The sequence below is a fragment of the Apodemus sylvaticus genome, chromosome 17 (assembly GCF_947179515.1).
Source record: "Apodemus sylvaticus chromosome 17, mApoSyl1.1, whole genome shotgun sequence".
In the NCBI taxonomy this organism is placed as follows: Eukaryota; Metazoa; Chordata; class Mammalia; order Rodentia; family Muridae; genus Apodemus; species Apodemus sylvaticus.
The window spans coordinates 27,574,668-27,587,931 of record NC_067488.1 but is presented as its reverse complement, the minus strand read 5'-3'; the positions used below and the strand labels follow the sequence as shown (position 1 = coordinate 27,587,931).

Genomic DNA, 13,264 nt, shown 5'->3' with positions numbered 1-13,264 from the left:
CTTCGTTGATACTGTGACTCAGAGTAAGCGAAAGTGTGCAGATGTGTGAGGTCTCTGAGCCAGCAGCAGTGCCTCTTAGATTCCGAGGCCTCTTAGAAGGAGGGCCTGGGGGAGCGAGCCCCGCCTACCTGCTTTGATGGTTTCTTTTTGTTATTTTATGTGTATTGGTGTCTTGCCTTCACGTACACCTGTGCACCCTGTGTATCCATGGAGACCAGAAGAAGGCATTAGAGGCCCTGGAACTGCAGTTATAGACAGTTGTAAGCTGCCGTGTCAGTACTGGTATTTGAACTCAGGACCTCTGGAAGGGCAGCCAGTGCTCGTAACTGCTGAGCCATCTTTTCAGTCCCTGCACTTAAGTTCTTAAAGTGCAGGACACGGAGGCGTGTTAAGCCCTTGGTTAAGTCTGTCTTCAAAACTGGACAGGTTCTCATAGGCTATACTTTATAATAATAATAGAAAACGCTCACGGAATCCCTGCGCTCGTGCAGAGGAGCTGTGATGCAGGCTCTCTGCAGTCTCCGAGTGTGTGAGAGGTGGCTGTGGTGGAGCCTAGAGTCATAGTCTTTGCCGCCTAGGGGATTTTTAATGTGTTCATGAGGGTGGCGTGCAAGGATTCACCACCAAAGATTCACACACCAGGTCAGTGGACGCTGTCTCCTCCCTACCTGTCTCCAGTTCCTCACATTGCAAGCATTTGTAACATTTCCTGGATTCTGAAAATGTGGGAAAATCTCCCTTGAGTAGAAGAAAGCAGCAATTCTTGTTAGCTTTTTAAAAGAATATATATTTATTTTTATTTTATGTACATTGGTATTCTGATTGCATGGGTGGATGTGTGTGTGTGTGTGTGTGTGTGTGTGCGCGCGCGCGCGCGCGCTGGTATGGAATCCCCTGGAACAGGAGTTACAGTTGTGAGCCACCATGTGGTTGCTGGGAATTGAACCCAGGTCCTCTGAAAGAGCAGCCAGTGCTCTTAACCACTGAGCCAGCTCTCCAGCCCACCCCCACCCCTTAATTTGCTGTATCTCAACTGATAAAATGGGGTTCTTCGGTCAGGCTGTTTTATGGGTGATAACGACCTTAAAGTTTGTTCAAAGCAACGTTTGTAGGGAGAGCGCCCCAGCCTCCAATTTCCCCTTCCTCAACAAGCAGTGATTGTTTGGAATGAAAAGAAAACATATTTTAAGACGTGAGATGGTGGAGAACTGTGGAAATGGCAGACAAAGTTTAGAGACTTCGAATTTTTTAAAAAAATGGTCCCTTCCCTTCAGTTTTTACAAATGCCCTGTGCCATTTCAAGATGGCTACAGTACTGTTTTCAGAGACACTAAACTCTTCTGCCCTCCTTGGCTCTGCAGTCTCTCTGGGATATATGTTGAGGGGCTTGTATCGCTACTTCACGGTCTCTCTCATGAGGCCGCCTGGGAGCTAGCATCTGATGAGTCATAGGGCTTAGCGCTTGCATTCTCCTTGTGGGGCTATAAGAAAATGTTGTGAATGAAGTTACCATAGTCAATCAGTCTGAGGCCCCTTGGAAGCTCGGACTGTCTGCCTGGTGGACATCTGGGCAGTTCTGCATGAGGAGTGATACGGGCTTGAGGGGCGGGCCAGGTGCCAGGACACATGGGAAAGTAGCTGACGCCCCCCAGCTCTTGTCGGAGGCCTCAAGTCTCTGGATATAGAGACCACCCATTTTATCTAAGCCCTACATAGAGGTAAGAGGGTTTCTCCTGCCACTCAAAGTCCCCGGCATTGTCCAATTAGCAGAATTTGGACCTTGGGGTGCAGCCTGATGGCTTGGTCACAGTGCGCCATTAAAGGGAGATGTGGCAATTAGACCTGCCTGGTTGCCGGTGCAGGCTGCCTAGACACTAATGGGCTGTACATCCAGGCCACAGAGGATGACTCGGGACTCAGGATGCTGGGCTGCACCAATCATGAAATGCTCCTGGACTTGGGACTTGGGGATAATTGGCATCGGATGTCGAGGTTTCTTGGGGTGTTTGGGCCTAAGGCTGAGGAAGTGGAGCCTCTGATCATGGGGTTCTGAAGGGACTGCCTTTTAAGTTCTACCCATGTCCTCTTTCTAGATCCTGTGCTGGGACCCTTAGAACCTGGTCCAGCTGCTTGCAGCATTCTGGGTGATTTTCGAGTTAAAGGGACAATCAAAACACAAGTTTGATCTCTTTATCATTTCCCCCCTCACGTATCTAAGTGTATTTTTAGATGTACTGTTGTCTGATTGGGGTAGTACAGCCTTCCAGAAGACTCAGGGTCATCACTCTGTCAGGATCTTGGGGTGCTCACCTAGCAGGTGTCCGATCAGAGACTGGGATGGGAGGGCCCTTCCTTGTTTAAGGGAAATCTGAGAGTTATTTGGGGTTCTGCTTAGATGGAGTTTCGCATTCTGGTAGAAAACTTGGCTGAGTTGAGATTGCCCACATACTTCAAGTGGCGTGCTCCTTAGCTCTGCTTGAGATATTAGTGAGCTGGGGCAGATGGATGTCACTCGGATCACTGTGTCCCATGAGACCCGAGCCTGACTCACACAGCCAGGGTCACGTTGGGCGCTCTCCAGTGTGACAGACAGCTTTGCGTTGCCTGTTTTTCAGAAATCGATCTGCAATCTGGTCAGTCTTCTCTTGTACCATTAGAAGAATCCAGACGCCTTTGTGCAGATCAGCCTGGCGCTCGCTTGCCCTGTCTTTGGCAGAGGCCGACACTTCATACAGTGTGTGGCTTGTAAACATCTTATATGTCCTACTTGTTATTCCACAAACATAATCATTTACCACATTGTTTTACATTCGACTCTCTTTACTGGAGAACTCGATGGTTAGTGATCTAAACGTACGTTGGTATTTCTGTCACAGAGGTTCTAAGTGCTTTGTCTCCGGTTAGGTTTATTCCAGCATCATTTTACATGGACCCAGAATCTGCCCCAACTGTGGATAAATGGACCGAGCCTTCTCATTCTCCAAGGCAGTGCTCACGAAGCTAGGAGTCAGGGACAGAGAGAGAGGTAGCTGGGCCCTCGCCTCAGAGAAGTTCTACTCTAAGTGCTGGGTCAAGGGCATAGGGCAGAGCCAGCGTTCATACAAAGTGGAGGAGACAGTCACAGGAAGCGGGAGAGGTGATGTGGAGCTACCACAGGGGGCTTGACCTCCGAGTGGGGTTACTGGGACATACTTCCTTCCTGCTCAAGTCTTTGGGTTCCCAACTGTGAAGTAACGGGATCAGAAACGGGGTGCTTGCGGGGAGGTGGTGGTGCATGCCTGTAATCCCAGCACTCTGAGAGGCAGAGGCAGGCAGATCTCTGAGTTCGAGGCCAGCCTGGTCTACAGAGTGAGTTCCAGGACAGCCAGGGCTACACAGAGAAACCCTGTCTTGAAAAAAACCAAAAAAAAAAAAAAAAAAAAAAAAAAAAAAACCAAAAAAAAAAAAAAAAAACCAAAAACAAAAAACAGAAACGGGGTGCTTTAAACTGCCTGCCTACTTCTGACATGTCACTGTGTGAAGCCAGTGTCCTTAACTCCTCATGACTATCTTTCATATTATCATCATTGCTTATATGTTCGTGTGTGTGTCTGTGTCTGTGTCTGTGTCTGAGTCAAACCCACATGCAGGCAGGATTTTTTTTGGCAGCTTAGCTATATCCACACATTTTTTTTTAATTTTAAAAGTAAAATTAAAATTAAAAGAGAGAATTAAAAATCGGTTTCAGAATGTAGTTCAGTAGGAGGGCAGTTAGCTAGTATAGGCAAGGCTCTGGGTGTAGCCCTCAGTCAGCACTGTAAAACAGTAAGAGTAAAATTAAAGATTGAGTTATGGTGAGTCCTGTTTCCATCTGAAACCACTAAAGGTTTGTCAGGGACTTAACTTGAGAAAGAAGGCTGACAAGCTAGTGTAGCTCTTTAAATAGGCGGCTAGACGGCTTATTATTACTTAATAATAATAAACCGGTCATGAGCAAAAGGTTAGGCGGGCACAGCTCAGATACCGGTTTGACCTTATGTTTTCCTTTCTGTGTCAAATGTGTGTCCTGCCCGTGCTCACGGTGCGCCCTTGCCAGTGGACGCTCAGGGTAAGTGTACTTCCCAAATCTCCGGTGGCTGGGGACGGCGTGGTCCTTACTGCGGGCTTTTCACTGTTGTTCCGACCTACGCTAGCTCTTCGCATTTTCCTGCTGACTCAGAATGATCACTTGTACTTGTTTAGTTTTCCATAATTTTAAGGAAAGCGTGTGCATGCGTGCGTGTGTCTATGTGTCTGTGTCTGTGTGCACGCACACTTTAATCATTTTCTCGCTTAAGCAATTGGCCACTGACACTGTCAGCACCACATTCTGTGAGCTGCTTTGTGTTCATAAGTCAGTACTAGGTTCTGGGATAAAGAAAATACCATGTGCTTTAAATGCACACTTGCACAGGAAGTCAATATGTTTTTATCCCTATGTATACATACCTGAGTAGATATGAACATATTTGTTGATTATATGCAAAACAAACATGATACTAAATACCACCTCAGTTGGATTCTCAAGTCAGACTTGGTACCGTTAAGCTTACAGAATCCACCTTTGTCTATATAAACAATACAACTCTTCTAAAACTAGTCATCTCAACAGCAAGAACAAAAGCAGAAGGATTTCTTACTTTGGCAGTTTGTAAAATGCTTTTTTTAAAAAAAAGATTTATTTGTTTTATGTATATGAGTGCACGGTAGCTGTACAGATGGCTGGGAGCCATCATGTGACTACTGGAAACTGAACTCAGGACCACTGCTCACTCAAATTCCGCTCACTCAGCCCCACTCGCTCCGGCCCAAAGATTTATTTATTATTATATGTGCTGTCTTAAGTCACACCAGAAGAGGGCGTCAGATCTCATGGTTGTGAGCCACCATGCGGTTGCTGGGATTTGAACTCAGGACCTTCAGAAGAACAGTCAGTGCTCTTAACCACTGAGCTATCTCTCCTGCCCAAATGCTTCCTTTCTAAGGCTTAATATCTTTACATTCAATTCTCAAAGTGATTTTCTCAGTCGAAGGTGAACCCTACTGTGGTGATCAAGAGACTAAACAGCCAGTCGCTTTGGGTTCCATCTTGGAAACGTGCCCTGCCCTTGTGGCTGTCTTGCTGGCGTGTCCTACTGTTCTCTGAGCTCCCATGAAGTATTTCCATTGGACTCGGTCACCTACAGTCACCATCCCCGGGGTCTCCTTTGTCAGGTGGGGCTTGGGTGGCCACCTCTTGTTGACGGCACAGTCTTGCCTCTGTTATCTTACAGGGTGGTTGGGCCAGCCATTCCCTAATTTAAAAAAAAGATAATCCCTTCCTGGTCTCAGTATTATGACTATGGAATCATAGAGCAAACAGATTTTTTGTTAACCTTTGGAAAGAAGAAAGCCATATTTTGGGCTTACAACAGTAAAAACTTATGTACTGTAGTTATCATTTTAGATTATCACTCTCAGTGACTTATATATTCACAGTGCTGCATAGCCAACTCCCACTGTCTAATTTCAGGACAGTTCCATCCGTCCCACAGACACCCCCTTCCTTTGCATTGTCACCTCTCTGCCACCCGTGTCTGGCACTCTCCCGCTTTCGGTCTCTGGGGGGCGCCACCTCTTCTGGGTATTTCCATGAACTGAATCATAGCACATGGATCTCTTGATTGACCATCAAAGTGTGATCAGTGCATGGGGCAAGCTGTACTTTATTTGTTTGAATTGATATGAAGTAAGTTTGGAATGAATGAAGGAATGAAAACCACACGCCCTTCTGACTTTGCGTTCTGAGATTCTGCTCACGTAGTCAGTGGGGACATCTCTGCAGCCCCTGGTAGTCCCCTGTCTTTTGCGGACAGGTCCCTAGACAAAGCCACAGAGCTCTGTGTATCAGTCACGGTGTCTGTGGGCATAGAGACAAGGAAAGACCAGGTGCTGCTGAATGGGGCAGTTACCCACAGAGAGATACTATACACTTCCGGTAGTTGACTGTGGAGAAACAAATGTTCCTTTCCTAAGTGAGGAGGAAAATGGGTGGGGCTGGGGTTGGTAAGAGAGTGGACGCAACACCTCTGGGTCGTCTCCTGGCTTCTCAATACATTCCCACGCTAAGACTGTCCCAAGGGTTTGTGTGGAAGTTTAGGGAAACTTGGTAATGTAGGTGGGAGAGAGAATTGTTGACTGACCTCATTCTCCAGCACCCCCACCCCTTACCTGAGGTGAGGGTTAGAGCCGAGTGCTCCAGCCTTCTAATGAAGTAGCTGCTTTTTCTGGCCGTCGGCCCCTCAGTCTGAGCTCAGAGTTTAGGCCCTCTTCCTTACACCCCGTTCCCACATCACCTGCCATTTGGGAATCTCCTAGGGTGTTCAAAGCTTTGTGCTAGAAACTGGGGTGAATACCAAGTTGAGTATGTGTTATTCTTTAAGAAACTACAACGATGTAACGTCCTTCAAACTGCTGTCAGTGGTCCAGCCTGCTGTGGAGGAGGTGTCTGTGTGTGGAGAAGGAATTGTCTGGGCTTCCAGGAAGAGGCAGTAACACCTAGCAAGCCTGTGACGGTGGAACTGAGAAGAGGGGTGGGTGGGTGAGCTGTTCACAAGGATGGGGTGGTCGAGCGGGCACAGGGGAGTCTGTAGCTGAAATCTGGGCTTGGCGTGCATTCCGATGCCGTTTCCTTATACCTAATGGGTGTCTGGTAGGTGTTGACCACTATGGCTGATGCCTAGCCGTGCCGTCCTGGGGGATGGCATGGTGGTACACACTTCAGTTTGCAGCACTTGGGAGATGGGGTGGGTGGATCAGGAGTTAAGGTATCTGGCCAGTTGGTGCCTTATGACACAAATACAGGTCGAAAAGGAGAAAAGCGACCATTAATTAGTTTTAGATGACCTAGAAACTTTCAGTATGAAGATTCAGGAGGAGACAGTTCAGTTAGTGTCTTATTACATAGCAGGGTTTGATCTAATGGCTGTTAGAGTCTGTTCTGACTGTTTGTGGGCCCTCCATGTAGCATTTCTTCTTGTTTTTAGGCATGTTTTCTTTGGGTAGTCATCAAACCTGTTTCTAGCGTTGCGCATAGATGATGACTTTGTATAGGATGGTGTGGACGGTTCTCTTTTGAAATGTAAATTCCCGGCATCACCTTGCACGTTCATTTCAATTTGTATCCTCTGTGGTATCATTTGTGTCCCATGCACCAGTGTTTATATCCTGTCTTTTATTGCTACCAGTTCTTAGATGTGCCAGGATTTCTCTGGAAGAGAGGAAAAGGACCGCCTATGGTCACTGTGGCTGTGAGCTGAGGTCTGACTTGTGACGGGTAGGGATCAGGGTCAGTGTGTATGTGTGTCAGGGTAGAAGGAAAGTATTTTGTAGGATGACTGGTGGCTTCTTCTTCTGCATCCATCTCAGGAAAAAGAAAGGCCCGTGGCCGTTGCACCAGCACCCAGCAGGTCATTTGGCCTGGGTTATACTTCAAGGTTCTCTTGCAACTCTGAGCTTTCTGTGTGTGTTATGGGCTGCAGGGCGGGGGGGAGGGGGGGGGAGGGTCTAGGTGGGGCCTGGGCGGGGCCTGGACAGTCCCAGGTAACACTGATCACCTGAGTTGTTGGTTTAGCTGCTTCATTGAAGAGCTGTGGATGTGTGATCAGGAGTCACGGTGGGTCTGGGTTTCTGACAGAGAAGACAGACAGACGGCCTTGCTGTGTTGTCAGTAGCTCAGCACTGGTAGTTACCGTCCTGTGCAGGACGCTTTGCCCATTTTCCCCAGGGAAAAGCTACCAATCCCTGCCTTCAGTGCTTATGTAAAGAAGGGGAATACATGGTAAATGCTGGTATTTCCAGAAAGCTCTGTAAATTCTCCTCGCTTAATCACAACCCCAGTGCCTGCCTCCTCCCTCCTTTGGCCCTCGCTGTTCCTGCCATTTACGATAGTGTGGTACCCCAGGCGTGTTTTCTGCAGAAAGCAGTTATGATTCCCCACAGAGGACTCCACGGGGTTTCCTGACTAGTGTTTAGAACTCCCCTGCATGAGTAATATCAAGACCTGGGCACTAGAGGAGGTCGGGGCTGTGGGGAATTGTCCTGAGGCTAGGGTGATTTATAATTTACCAGAAAGGCCAAATGCAGTTAGTTCTTTGTTCAGGAATCTTGTCTGGAAAGCCATCTAAGATAGCGCGCTCTCCATTTTGGCCGCTGCTTGGTCCTAGAATTTCCTGGCTCTTAGGCCATCTAGGGCATTGATAGTTGAGCTACTTGAGTAAACTCAATGAAGTTACTATGTCGGGATCTCATTCCTTTGGAGATATATTGACTATCTGTAGACTTCCAGGCAAGTGTAGCAAAATGAGACGCTACAACTGGCAAAGTCATACAGTTTCTGCCCCCGTGGGGTTCTCCTTTCAGCCAGGCAGACTGAGCTCAAGTTAATAAATAACTAAGGGGAGGTCAGACAGGAAATGTGACTGAGAGCCCCATGGTAGACGGACAAGGGTCAAGAGCTTGTGAGGTCAAGAAGAATCCTATGGGGACAGTGCCTGTAGCCTGTAGAATTAACCAGGGATACAGGGTGAACTCCTGTTAAGCAGATGGGGAAGAGGAAGTGGGCTGGGCAGCCCGGGAGGAAGGAAAGAGGGTCAGGGGAAGGCCAGGCCTGTGCGTGGATGTGAGTGACCCTTTCCAGCCTTGCAGGGACAGCTTTAGGATCTGGGACATTTGGTGTGGGACTTTTCTTGAGAGCAGCTGGAGCTGCTGAGGGAGAGTAGTGATATTTGCCTTGGGAAAGCCACTTGGGCTGTCTTGGGAGGACCAGCTCCAGGGCGACTGGAGACACTATGGAAGCTCGTGCAGTCATCTACGTCACAGATCTTGATGGCCTAGCCAGGGTGGAGGGAGCAGAGGGAGGCAAAGGGGGAGAGTTGGTGTGGGAGAGAGAGTGGTCAGTGCCTTGGCACTAGAGAGATGACTTGGCAGTTCAGAGCGCCAGCTCCTCGTGGAGGGCACTCAGATTCAGTTCCCAGCACTCACAGCCTCCTGTGACTCCAGCTCCAGGGCTTCCAGTGCCCTCTTCTGGCCTCTGCTGGAACTGCATGCAAATGGTGCAGAGACACACATGTGGACAAACGACTCATACATACAAAATAAAAGTCTTTAAAAAACCCATTAAGGAGTTTAAGGAGGGGGAGGTGTGCATCTCTCCACGATGCTGAGAGGAGGGATATGCGGCCGTTTGCAGATTAACCCTCTGTAGGTACTGGTTCCAAGCCAGTGCAGGGGAAATATTCTTAGAGGTCCACAGATTGTTTCTTGTCACTGATTCCTAATACACTAACTATTGCTAACATGAGCTTTAAGTACAACATGTAATCTAGAGATGAATTGACATATATAGGAGAAGGGAATCCCAATCATTTCGGTCAGAGACTTAGGCATATCAGGGGAGGTGTTGTAGCCAGTCCCCTGGGGATACCAAGAGACAGGCGTACTAAAGTCAGCCCTAGTACAGTTTAGGATTTGTGGAGCTCGGAGGTGACCATATCTTAAAGTCACTATGTCCAACTGGGACTTGAAACAATTTCTTCCGCTGTGTGTGTGTGTTTGTATACATATATGAATGTTATATATATCATATACAAATGTTTTATATATCATATAAAATATATATTATATATATAAATGTTTAATGTATATACTGTGTGTAAAATAAATATAATTGTATAGTATGTTAGAGAATTTAAAAAATAATCATTGTGTTTTAGTTTGATATATCCTAAATAGAAAAATTTTCCACTATAACCATAATTAGAGCAATCTTTACAGCTTATACTTATTTTAGAATGCTGTAATTTTAAAGTCCTCTAATTATGACATAATACATACTTAAAATAACTTCATTATAATCACAGAGTAATTTATATAAGTATATATTTACCAATTTGATGATATACTCATTTTGCTTTCTTATTATTTTTAAAGCATTATTTTTTTGGTTTTTCGGTATTTTGTTTTTGAGACAGGTCTCTGCATGTAACCCAGTGCATTAGACAGTTTTCTCTAGAGTCACAGAACTTATGGAGCGTCTCTCTCTATTAAGGGACTTTATTGTAACAAGTTATAGACTACAGTCCGTCTAACCCAACAATGAGCAGCTATGAGTGGGAAGTTCAAGAATCTAATAGTTGCTCTGTCCTGGGCTGGCCTTGAACTCAGGGATCTGCTTGCTTCAGCCTCCTGGGATTAAAGGCATGTACTACCTTGCCCGGGCCTAAGCTTGTCATGGCCACTGTCCCTCAAGATGTGGATCAAAACCCTGTGTCATCCCATGTCAAGATCCAGGTCCGAAACCCATGTCTTCCAGCCTCCAGATTTGGATCACAGGCATGCCCTCCATTTTTGGATTGTAGTTCATTACAGATGTAGTCAATTTGACAGCCAGGATTAGCCATCACACCCTGGTTGGCCTTTAATTCATGACCCTTGCACCTTAACTTCCTGAACGTTAGGATTGGAGGTCTATGCCATCATAGCTGGAGCAAATTACAACTAGACACGTGTTAACAACTTGTGACAAGAAGAAAAATACAATTTTACAATTACAGACTTTTTTTCCTTTGTGTGTGTGTGTCTGTGTATGGTTGTGTGTGTGTATCTGCACATGCGCCTATATGTGTGTGGTGTACATATATGCATTCATGTGTACAGGCACATGTGTATGTTGTACAAGCTAGAAGTTGACATCAGTACTCTTTTTCTGATCTCTCCCACCATATTCTTCGGAAGAAGTCAAACCCAGATCTAACCATGTGGTTAGTCTTACTGGACATCTTGTTCAGGGTCCTGTCTCCACCTTCTGAGGCTGGGGCTAGATGTGGGATGCTCTGCCCACCCAGCATTGAACTGTCAGATTGGGGATTTGAACTCCAATCTTGCTTGTGCAATGAGCACTTTTAATTACTGATCTATCTCCTCATTTCTAGTCTGTTATTTTAAAGCTTTTCTTCTGTAGAAATTAGGCCTGCAGAGAGTCTGGGTTCTGTCCCCAGCACCCACAAGGCAGATCATATCAATAGTCACTCCTGTTCTAGGGGTTCTGATGCCCTCTTCAGTCCCAAATGGGTACTACATGTAAATGGTACACATATATAATAACATGCAGGCAAAATTCTCATATACATACAATTAAAATAAATCCTTAAAAAATTAAAAATAGAATTCTCTGTAATCAGAACATATCCAAGTTGTTTGGTCAAAATTCACACATAGATCTGCTTTCTCTCCCAGCATGCTCCTCTCCTCCCACCCCCGCCCCAACCTGGCTCCCCAAGCCCCAAGTTAAGAACTGGTCTGGTCTGGTGTGTTTTGCTGGTCTGGTTTGGTGTAGAAGAGACTGAGCCACGAAGGAAAGGCCCCATCATCCCTGTGCTGGGTCATGTTGTCCCTACAGCCCAGAGAGAAAGAGCAGGTGTCCAAGAGCTTCTGAACTTTGCTGTCAGCGGGTTGTATGGTGGAAGTACTCTGTATGCACGGACTTGCATGCACGAATCAGCATTTCACCGAGAACAGAGGAAATCCAATGTTGTTGGAGCGTCGATGGTTCCTGCTTTCCCTCCTTGAGTGGGGCCCCGGCAGGGTAGACATTCGTGAGAGGGAGAGCTTCCAGTGGACCGTCCCAGGAGAGGAGGGGAGCCTGGCTTCACTGTTCTCTAACTATACGCAAAATTGAGGTGGACGGGTTGTTTGGATGCCTGGTCCCCTCTTCGCTGAGTGAGGGTACCGGCAGTGGGTAAGCGGGAGACTGGGTGAGCTGGTCACCCCAAGAATATTGGGAATTTCCTAGGAGGTGTAAGACCCCCAAAAACCTTGGGTGCCCCAGTACCCCGCGCCTCGGAAGGCGACACCCATATCACTCGCGAGAAATGGTCTTGATGCAATAGCATGAGGATTTCTTTTTTTCCAGAGCTCTGGGGTCCACAGCCATATACCACACAGGGGTAGAGGACTGTGGGACCCTGTGCAACTGAAGTCAGTGGTATTTAAAGGGGAAAAAAATCACAAGACAAGGGTTGGAGTACACAATTCACAAGGCAAGGGGTGGAGGACAAAACATGCTTGGAATGGGGAAGTACAGAATGAGGAAGTCAGGCAATAGTTTATGTCTTAAGGAAGGTTAGAGATTATCTGGAGCAAATGTCCTTGGGGCACTGTTTAGTTAAACTTTGGAACTAGAACAGGGTGGGCTATCTTTCTCAAGCTGAAAGCAGAAAAACAAGTTACTCTGTGCTGGGCTAGCTGTTTAGAGGTCTAAAAACATTGAGTTGGGGGGTCTCTCAGAGGCAGGCTTCGTGCGGAAGGTGACTGTGGGGGCATCTGAGGATGTTTTGAGATGCGCTGCTGTTACGTGTGCCTTACGCTGCACACATTCTTGAGCCAATGAAGGTTGTCTATATACAGAACTGCGTATTCTGAGCTTCTTGTTCATCCAAAGTATTTCCAAGGGTGGGTTTTGACTGTATCTGATTTTCCCATTATACACTAATCGAGGACTTCCCTGTAGAAGTGGCTCTTCCTTACTAAAACACAACTACTGTTCTCTCAGACTTTTATTAAGTCTAAAGCTTTACGGAGTTCTCTTAAGGTTTTTGGTCCAGATTCAGCATGCCCATCTGCATAGGAGAGAAAGGACAGGATGTATTCCTACAGCCAAGGCAGGCTTCCCTGGCTTTGCACGTCCTTGCACCAAATGCTGGCTTGTACTTACTGCCTTACATGTTGTTTGTAAGGGGACAGCTGAGCCATTGACCCAGCACTTCCCTGCGTGGCCGTTGAATTCATCATTCAGCCTGAGACAATGGACAGAGAGGATAGGGTATCTGGGCTTTATCCCTGATTCATCCCTTGGATGAATCCTTCAACTTCTCTAAGGTTTGCCCTCTTCTTCAACCTGAACAGTTAGGAAAACCCTAACACCCCCTTCCAGTTCCATCGGTGTTTAAAACTATGAAGCAAGTACTTGCATGTAGTATTTACACATGTAAATACTCTGAGGGATATCAGGGGAAGGCTAAAACCTTGCCCTGAAGGAGCTTAGAAATTCTTTCTTTAGTTTGAATGTAGGTAAAGCCTATTTGCCAAAGGTCCAGTGTAGAAATTTAAGAGGTAGTGTCCTATGTGTGACCCCGGTGTCCCCAGCAACAGCTCAGATCTAGACAAATACAACAAGACTAATTCTGCAAATGGCCAAATATTCTTGGTC

At 46.6% G+C, this 13,264-nt stretch overlaps 1 protein-coding gene across 11 annotated transcripts in view; it reads left to right on the top strand.

The window, feature by feature from the left end:
* Mtss1 (MTSS I-BAR domain containing 1) overlaps nt 1–13,264 on the top strand; it is a 138,550-nt gene that overhangs the window by 109,038 nt on the left and 16,248 nt on the right. The gene's annotated exons all lie outside the window — the stretch shown is intronic.